Source organism: Lissotriton helveticus, chromosome 4_1, assembly GCF_964261635.1.
Source record: "Lissotriton helveticus chromosome 4_1, aLisHel1.1, whole genome shotgun sequence".
Lineage (NCBI taxonomy): Eukaryota > Metazoa > Chordata > Amphibia > Caudata > Salamandridae > Lissotriton > Lissotriton helveticus.
The window spans coordinates 1,333,172,139-1,333,182,710 of NC_136063.1; the positions used below are offsets into that span (position 1 = coordinate 1,333,172,139).

The 10,572-nt window shown below is 44.3% G+C and overlaps 1 pseudogene; it reads left to right on the plus strand.

Moving 5' to 3' along the window:
* Positions 1 to 7,379: 7,379 nt before the first annotated feature.
* On the plus strand, positions 7,380 to 10,178 carry LOC144828145 (F-box/WD repeat-containing protein 7-like; annotated as a pseudogene).
* The last annotated feature ends 394 nt before the right edge of the window (positions 10,179 to 10,572 follow it).

Consider the following 10,572-nt stretch of genomic DNA (forward strand, 5'->3'; position numbering starts at 1 on the left):
TAACATCAGGAGAACGGAAAGCAATCAAATCTCTCATGGACAATGAAAAAGTTACAATCAAACCCGCTGACAAAGGGGGGAATATTGTGATAATGGAGACATCTGACTATGTTAGTGAAGCCATGAGACAATTAAATGTACAACAAAACTATTCTAAACTTACAAACAATCCAAGTATTAGAATGTTAAATGAACTGAAAGATCATCTAAATGAATGGCACACAAAAGGATTGCTTAATGATGATGAAAAGAAATTTCTGTATACGGATTTTCCAACAATGCCCTGCATATATTTCTTACCCACAATTCATAAGACTTTGATTAATCGGCCAGGGAGACCAATTGTTTCCCCCTGCAATTCCATATATGAGAATGTCTCTAAGTATGTAGATACCTTTCTTGCTCCTATTGCTCAAAGCATGCCTTCCTATATTAAAGACATGGGAGATTTTTTGAGAACCCTGCTGGATATAACATGGAATGATGAGTACCTATTAGTCACAATAGATGTGGTATCACTATACACATCGATAAGGCATGATGTGGGAATAGAAGCCTGCCAATACTTCCTAAAACAGCGCAGCATTACAACATTGGAACATACGAACATGCTCTTGAAAATGATCCATATGTGCTTAACAAACAATGTCTTCCTGTTCAACAAGGAACTATACAAACAGGAGTGTGGAACTGCCATGGGGATATCTTTTTCCCCAAACTATGCAAATACTACCATGGGTTGGTGGAAAAAGACAATTGCATGGAACACCAATAACCAACAAGATCTGGATCGAATTATTTTTTGGGTACGCTATATAGACGATTTGTTTTTAATATGGAATGGAACAGACCTACAATTTCAAAAATATTTTTCTATTCTTAACAACAACAATGTTGGTCTACAATTTACATGCTCCACGAGTAAAAAACAAATTGACTTTCTAAACACCAAGATTTATATTTCTGAAGGAAAAATCGAATCCACCTTTTTCCGCAAAAAGACGTCCACCAATAGTGTGTTACATGGAACTAGTTTCCACCCGAAAGCTCTTCTTCATAGCATACCATATGGAGAATTCATAAGGCTAAAAAGAAATTGTTCCAAAGCTGAAGATGCAGAAGTCAAAATGGGAGAAAGCAAGGCAAGATTTGCATCAAGAGGATACGATGATTGTGTCCTAAAGAAATGTAAAAAGAAGGCGGACAAAAAAACAAGAGCAGAAATTTTGGTAGAAAAACCCAAAACTAATACTGAGAAGGATCCACCGAGATTTGTAACTTCATACAATAAAGAGAGTGGAATTATTGCTAATAAGATGAAGAAATACTGGCATCTCATATCTGGGGACCCGGACATAGGAGATCTAGTAGGCAAACGACCATCAATAACATACAAAAAGAACACTTCTCTCCAAGATCTCCTAGTGAAAAGTCATTTTCAAATGAAATCAAAAACAAACTGGTTAATGGGACAACAAAAAGGATTCAAACCATGCTCCACCTGCAAAGCATGCAAGCTTGGAATAAGTAAGAAAAGCATTGAAGAACCGAATGGCAAAATAATGTACATTGACCAAGAAATTACGTGTACATCGAAAAATGTGGTATATGTAATTGAATGCAAATGTGGGATCAAGTACATAGGCAGCACCACTTGCATGTTAAAAAAGAGAATCCTGGAACATATCAGGGCAGTGAAGAACATAAACATGTTGTATGCCACGGCGAAACACATCAATGCATGCCAGGAAGGGGACTGGAGAGCAATGAAATTCTATGGTATGAAGATGCTAACAAAAACGGAAAGAGGTGGTGACATTGTTCGAAAATTAAGACAAATTGAGTCCCGTCTCATCATCCGACTTCGAACAAAAATCCCGTGAGGTATGAACTTTGGGGAGGACCTCCACATACATCTAGAGTGACTCTCAATAGTACCAGCTGACAAGTTCAAATTGCTAGGGTACTATACCCGACACTGGAACTAATGGTAATTGGAAACTAATCCAAGAATGAATTGAATAATACTGCCCATGTGAATTAACATGTAGTTAAATGTACTAATGACACTACAAATGTATAATCACACCTGTCTTTCTTTTTCTTTTTGATTTTAAAAATAACTTTGTTCTAAACTACGTATCCCATAAGGCCACCTAAGGCTAGTATGGGCTAGTATTTAAATGGAAATGGTAGAAGGACTAACTGACCGTGACCAAAGCCTTGTGTGGCTGAAACGCGTTGGTGGGGTGAAGCGCTTATTAAAAGGCTTCAATAAGAATCCAGTTGTGCTGCCTCATTTGTGATAAAAAGTGATTTTTGGGTCTGGATCCGACCCCTGGGCTGAGCACACGCTGATGAGCGCTGTCGAATTCTGCTGGATCACATTGTGGCAAATATATATATATATATATATATATATATATATATATATATATATATATATATATATATATATATATATATATATATCATCCAAACCTTCGTTACAGCAATACAAAAAAGGCGCTTACTCCGTGGGATTCTATCAAAGAGTAATTTATTCACCCAACGATGATGGCTTACGCGTTTCGGCGGGACTACCGGCTTGTTCACAACAACTTCAGAGTGAAAACGATAAGAATATATACACACACCCACAACAGGTTTGTCGGAGCCTCCTGATGACGTAGGTTAGTTGCTATGGTTACCCTCCCCATTGTCATAGACATGGAAGAGATACATTAAGGTGACAGAAACATTTGTATCACGAGTAATTCCGGGCATTGCAAATGCTGATATTGAATGTTTCTCAGAATAAAACATAATTCATTCTACTTGCAAAATTTTTAACAGTTCATACATGATCAATCTTATTTACAATTGCCCTCAATGGACTAGATGTAGGTAATTCCCATTTACAGACTCTTAAATACCGAATTTTACAGATTCAGTATTTAAGAGTCTGTGAATGGAAAGGGGGCAGATGTAGGTAATTCCGAATTCAGGAATACCGAATCTGTAAGATTCGGTATTTACCGATTCGGTAAATACCGAATCGGTATTGCCCATTGATTCCTAAGGGCCTTGAAGCCCATAGGAATCAATGGGCAATACCGATTCGGTATTTACCGAATCAGTAAATACCGAATCCTGCAAGGGTGTAGGGGGTGTCACTTTGACACCCTCTAGCACCCCAAGTACAGGCTTGTGTGACATGTGGCACACATACATGCCCTAACGGCATGTCTGTGTGTCACATTGCACAGGTGTGCATGCACAGATGTGCATGCACACCTGAATTCGGTATTTTACCACACAATAGGATTGTGTGGTAAAATACCGACTCTTAAGGGCCTGTGGCACTGTAAACTGTGCCACCTACATTTGGAATTACAGAATCGGTATATTTACCGATTCGGTAATGTACCGAATCAGTAATTTTACCGAATCGGTAAATATACCGATTCTGTAATTTTCATCCCCCTACATCTGAAAACCCTAATACCGGTCGGAAACGGACGAAATCGTCTGTTTCCGACTGGAATTAGGGCTCCTACATCTGGCCCAATATCACTTATATTCTCTAATGCTTCTGTGGTGATGTACCCATGCAACAACAATACCTGTGTCCGTAACCAAAAGTGCAAGAAAAAACATTTTTGTGTTTTTAAGCAGTGAGAAAAAATTATTTGAAACATAAGCATACTGTGAAATCTAAAAACAACGTGACTTCTCACAGTACTGGATTGCATTGTAGCCATCATTATACAACCATATAGCAGTTTCAATAGACCTTTTGACATCAATTCATAGCATCTTTACAAGAGGTATCTTGCCCCAGTGGGCTTTTGATCGATTATGGACTATTGTAATGCTCCCATATGTATGTAATGGTGATGTTGACCTCCAATATCTCTCTTTTGTCTCATATTGGGTAACTCAGTACTGTGATTTGCAAATTAACTTTTGTGAATTTACTAAAAATGTAATTAACCTATGTGCTCCGAAAGCCAAACTATCTCATTGTGAAATTCGATTTTCAATCAAAAGTACTAATACCATGATTTTTTACCCATATCCTTATATATATTACCTACTGGCGGTCGCCAGTAGGTAGTTATAGTTAAAACCTAGTTTCCATAGGAAATCTGCAACATTCTATTTGGAACAACTTTGGCGCCTGTGGACGAATCTTTGCGAATTTCTCCAAGAAAATGGCCTGCTCCGCTCCTTCCCTGAAAGTTTGGGGGTGATTCGTGAAGCGGGGGCCGAGAAAAAAGGGGGTCCCAAAACGTATTTTCCCCATGCAATTTCCCATAGGACCTTTAGCTAGGGCTGCAGCCCGAACGCCTGAACGGAATTACACCAAACTTTGCAAAAGGTAGAGTTCTGTGCGCAGATCGCGCTCTTTGTTGAATGGTGTAAATCCGTTCAGTAGTTCGTGAGAAAATCATAGATATATATTGGAGGTGTTACGGTAAGCTTACTGTAAGCTTACTGTACCTTCCCGAGCATGAGCTGAATGCTACTTGGCTGTCAACTGTCTGTCAACACTCTAAACCAGAAAGTGTTGGCAGCCATCTTGTGCCTCGGTAAAATGAGGCACAAGAAAGCAGGGAAACAAAGGTGGAAAACAAGCAAAGGGGTGGGGTAGAAACACCCTGACCCCCTAGGCCTGCTCCGGGGGGGTCCCACAAGGACCCCCAAGGCCCCCCCAAATTTTGTTTTTTGAAACCTCGCGGGGTTCGCGTAGGTGACTGCTTTTCATGTGAACGGGGGCATTGCTCAACCAGTACGTGCATCTTTTGCCGTGGGTTTCAGCTGCTGACAAGAGTTCGCGGCTCACCCCGAGACTTTTTTGATAAAATTTCACACTAAATGATTTTTACTTTTATTTTTTGGCACAAATGAACTTATGATGTCACACAACAAGGTGATCATATACCGTACACTATTTATGTGTTTTCTTTATGTATTAGACACCATGACCGTCAGCAAGCCGATGATTTGTAAACATTGTATTTACTTTTTGTTTGCAGCATGTGTTTATTATTATATATTTGCACACGTTTATAATGATGATGATATGAAAACAAGAGGCTCTCTAATGAATATGAAACTTAATGGCACTTGTTCTATGGCCCAGAATTTAAGACATTCCCACCGACTTTCATGTTCTTTCTCCATATTTTTCGCTATCGCATTGGATTTGTTATGTTAATGTTAATAATTTTGAAAGCGCAACAGCTGCCCCAGCAAAGAGGCGTCCCGGCGCTGCTAGATCAAGAGGTACTGAACAGCTAAAAACTAGCCAACCGTGGTCGTACAAACCTATGATGAAGGGAACAAGAAGGTTTTGATGGCTTTCCGGAAGGCAAGCAAATTCTCCATTCCACGGATGCCGACCGGCAAGGAGTTCCAGAGCTTGGCTGCCAAAACCCGAAAAGAACGGCCACCAATGCGGCAGAGTTTAGTCCGAGGCACAACCACTTGGTGTTGTCCTAATGAACGCAGACTACGCTGAGGAGCATATGGAGTCAGGAGAGGACGCAGGAGATCTGGGCTCCCGAATTTAAGGATCTTAAACGCCAAGCAGAGAGCTTTGAACTGGATTCGGGAAATAATCGTAAGCCAGTGCAGCTTTCTGATTGTAGTTCTGGCCAAGCACCTATGAGGAAGTCCTACCAGGGACCTTGCTGCCGAGTTTTGAACTCGCTGGAGTCGCGCTATCTCGGCTTTATTTGCGCCCAGGAACAGCACACTGGCGTAGTCCAAGCATGATAGAACAGTGGCTTGGACAATAAGCTGGCGCACTTTAGAGTCAAAGAACTTCAGAGTAGGATGAAGACCTCGTAACAGACCCACACAAGTAGCTGCCACGCTATTAGTGTGAGTCTGAAATCTAAGCGAGGAGTTCATCCATACTCCCAAATTCTTGACTAATGACTTAGACGCAGGCATAATACCCAGCGAAGTCGGCCACCATTGCTCATTCCAGAGGGAGATGTTCTTCCCTACAAGCAGAACCTCTGTTTTGCCTGCATTAAGCTGCAGGCAATTATCGGTCATCCATTGGGCCACTGCTGCCATCCCGCCTCTGAACCTCGTGGCTGATGTCGATGGCCCTTCAGCTAAGGTGATGACCAGCTGAGTATCGTTAGCATATGATACCAACGTGAGGTCCCACTCCTTTGCCACTGCCGCAAGTGGCTGCACATAAAGATTAAATAGAGATGGGCTGAGTGCAGAACCTTGTGGGACTCCCTGGCCTATGTGATGGGGCTGGGAGAGGTGCGGTGGTGCAGATACCCGGAAAGATCTATCCTTCAGGAATGATCGAAACCATTCTAACGCGAGTCCATTGATCCCAACTGCCTCCAGACGATATAACAAGATGTCATGAGGTACCGTGTCAAAGGCAGCGCTGAGGTCTAACAGAATCAGCGCTGCACTCTGACCGGCGTCAAGAATCATCCGGAGGTGTTCGGTTGTGGCCAATAGGGCAGACTCGGTGCTGTGGCCAGGCCTGAATCCATTTTGAGATGGGTCCAGAATGCCATTAAGATGCATGAATTGAGAAAGCACATTGTTCACGTGGGCCTCAGCGATCTTGGCCACCCAAGGGAGAAGGGAGATCGACCTAAAGTTTTCCGGTTTTGAAGGATCCAGAGTGGGCTTTTTAATGATAGGGGATACCCATGCCTGTTTCCAGGCCATAGGAACCCTGGCCCTGGAAAAGGACAGATTGAGTATGAAGCCCAGAGGCTGCTGGAAAAACGTCAGGGACTCAATAAATTGTGCCGGCCTCATAGGGTCCGATGGAGATCCAGATTTCACTCTCTTACAAAGTTTAACTAGCTCTTCACTCGTGATCTGTGGTATAGTTGTCAGAGTAGCACCCTCAACCTTGGTATTGGTTGGAGAGTATATGCCTGGGGAATGTTGCGGGAATAACTTATACATTTTTTGCACCTTATCTACAAAGAAAGTAGCAAGGTTTTCGCACTGCTGTGCGGACGTAATGCTGGAAGCAATAGTTCTATTGCTCTGTAATTCCTGGACAATTTTAAAAATACATTTGGTGGGGTTAGAGCTCGCTTAGATTTCTTCCGCGTAAAATGTGGCACGCGCGGAACAAATCGCTTTGTGATAAAGCTTTAGTTTAGCCAGATAGGTCACTTTGTCTCCATCTTTATACTTCCTTCTCCATGCCCGCTCTGCTCTCTTGCATTCTTTTCTCATAGATCATTATACCAAGGGTTGGAGGTAGATCTACGCCCCTTAGTCCATTTAGCCGGAATGAGGGTGTCCAGCCCCCCCACAATCCAATCGTGGAACGTTGTGTATGCCATATCAGGATCCACCATGTCCTCACAGGGAAACGTCCCCAGGGCGGCATGGAAGTCCTTCAGTTTGAGTTTATGCCATGGTCTCTTAAAGACCCGATTCACCGCATCCACCTTGAATGGCTCAGTGACTTCCACAGTGGCTTTAACCAGATAGTGGTCCGTCCACCCCATGGGTTTGGGAACTTTTGTGTTTACTACTGGGATATTGGAAAACAGTGGATCCAGTATGTACCCTGCCAAGTGCGTAGCGACTTGAATTAAAGGGTCAAGCTGTAAGGCCGCTAGGTCTGCCAACAGATTCCGGATGGTCGAATCGTGAGTCTGATCGAAGTGGAGATTTAGATCCCCTAGAATCGTGAAATTAGCAGATCCCCCTACCAAGGAGCTAGCCACCTCTAGCATGGACTCAATAAACTTAGAAGCAGGTCCCGGCGGACGATAAATATATAGTCCTGAAAGAGTAAAATGCGTGCTAATAACAATCCTGAAGCGGGCACATTCACAACCCCAAATATCTTCCTTGATAAAGGAGCAGGGGTATTGTGTTTTATGAATTACCGCAATGCCACCGCCCCCTGAGTCCCTATTTACAGACTTTATCAGATAGCCTTCCGGGAGAGTGAGGTTAGGTAGACTGATCATATCATCGCGCAGCCAGGTTTCACACAGGAAAAAACATCTGGGGATTCTTCCACAATAAGTGTCTGTATCCCCAAGTAGTGCCTAGCAAGTGATATCACGTTCAGTTGGAGAACAGTAAGCTGTACTTGTTTTCCAGACACAGGAACTTGTCCCACCAGACCGGGTCTATCGGCAGTGAAATTGCAAGTATTGCATTTCAGAGCTGTTTCCCCTAGTTGAGCCGGCAGCTCCCCGCAAGTCTGGCCACATGAATTCAATGTTAGCAGTGCCTCTTTGTCATAGTAGCGGGGATCCCGCAAACCTCGACCAGGGGTACTGGTGAGTGGCGAAATCCTGGAGATGACGTGCGCGGACGGGCTTGCCTTTGGCGTGCCGCGCCCGCTGCGCCGTCGGGGAATGATGATCATTTATAAGAAGAGGGTGGGAGGCAGCCAGCAACTAGAGCGCTACCCCTGCCATCCCCCCAAGATGGCGTCTACCCCTCTCTCGCACCAGCACCTGATCGGCTGTGCGGGGATTAGGGTTCAAGGATGAGGTAGGGACAATAAGTAAAGTGCAATTTTTGGTATTTTAAAAAGCAGACCAACAATAGTACACACACTATTTCAAAAATAATTCAGTCGTGTAGCAGCACACTTTTAAAAAAGAAACGCGATTTGTAAAGGAAGATTTCCCACTAGCCTAGCAGCCCCCGGCTTTCCGCCTCAGGGGTAAACAGCACACTAGATCTGTGCAGCCGCGCTACTTTGCGGTTTAAATATTCCAGGAGGGCGGAAGGCAGCCAGCAACTAGAGCGCTACCCCTGCCGTCCCCCCAAGATGGCATCTACCCCTCTCTCGCACCAGCACCTGATCGGCTGTGCGGGGAGTAGGGTTCAAGGATGAGGTAGGGACAATAAGTAAAGTGAATTTTCGGTATTTTAAAAAGCAGACCAACAATAGTACACTTTCATCTCTTTACTACCCTAGAGCTTGCCCTGTACGTACTATCCTTCTTAGAGCCCCGGGACCTTCTGCGAGCCACTCAGACCTGCCGCTAGTGGAGGATCCTGGCTGAGGACAATTTGCTATGGCGGGAAAAATGCAGAGATGAAGGAACTGATGAGCCCCTCAACCTGAGACGGCAGAGGTTGCGTACACCTGGTTTCATGTACAGTCCATGGAAATTTGGTTTCATGAGGCAGCACAAGATAGACATAAACTGGCGAAGCGGGGACATCAAGCCCCCTAAGGTGCTAAAGAGACATGATGATCACGTCATAACTTGTCTTCAGTTCTGTGGGAACCGGAGAGTTAGCGGGTCTGATGACAACACGCTAAAGGTGTGGTCTGCTATCACAGGAGAGTGTGTTCAGATATTGGTGGGGCAAACAGGCAGCGTCTGGTCCTCTCAGATGAGAGATAATATAGTGATTAGTGGCTCCACAGACAGGACGCTGAAGGTCTGGAACGCAGGCTCTGGCGAGTGCATCCACACCCTGTATGGGCATACATCCACAGTGCGCTGTATGCACCTCCACGTAAGCAGGGTTGTTAGCGGTTCACGTGATGCCACCCTGCGGCTCTGGGACATTGAGACTGGACAGTGTCTGCATGTACTATGGGTCATGTGGCTGCTGTTCGCTGCATGCAGTACGATGGCAAGAAGGTGGTCAGTGGTGCTTATGATTACACTGTGAAGGTCTGGGACCCGGAGACGGAGACTTGCATTCACACTCTGCAAGGACACACCAACAGAGTCTACTCCTTACAGTTTGATGGGGAGCATATTGTGAGCGGCTGCTTGGACACCTCTATCCATGTCTGGATTGTGGAAAGTGGAAATTGTTTGCACACGCTTATGGGTCTTCAGTCCCTGACCAGTGGGATGGAGCTGCGGGACAACACCCTCGTCTCAGGAAATGCCGACTCCACTGTGAAGATCTGGGATATAAAGACAGGACAGTGCTTACAGACACTGCAGGGCCCCCAGAAGCATCAGAATGCTGTCACTTGCTTACAGTTCAGCTCAAAGTTTGTGGTAACAAGCTCAGATGATGGCACTGTTAAACTTTGGGACCTGAAGACAGGCGATTTCATCCATAACCTGGTAGCTCTGGAAAGTGGTGGTAGTGGAGGAGTCGTATGGCGAATCCGGGCTTCCAATACTAAGCTAGTGTGTCCAGTTGGTAGTCGAAATGGCAAAGAGGAAACAAAGTTGCAATAATAAATGTGTAAGTTTACTGCCAAATTCCGTTCCTTGTGCCTTTACTATTGTGACCTCGTCCCTCTCTGCTGACACTCCTAGACCACCAATTTTTGATATCCATCCGGCAATAATTTAATTAAATCAATGACCAGCACTGGGAGTCGTAGCCGAAATATCTCTCATCGCATTTCCTCTTGCAATCTCTCTAGCACAAACTTCAATCATCTCTCAACCCGAAGAAGGATACGTCAATCTATCCGGCACTGTTTGCATTCCAAGCCTCGCTATCAAAATTAGAGCAACTCTCATTGGCCAAACGTCACCAGTGAAGAATCTCATTTGCTGTACTCTCTAGGGGGACTGACCTCTGTCTTTTTAAAAATGGCGCTGCTCTGAGTTTCTCAGTAAATGC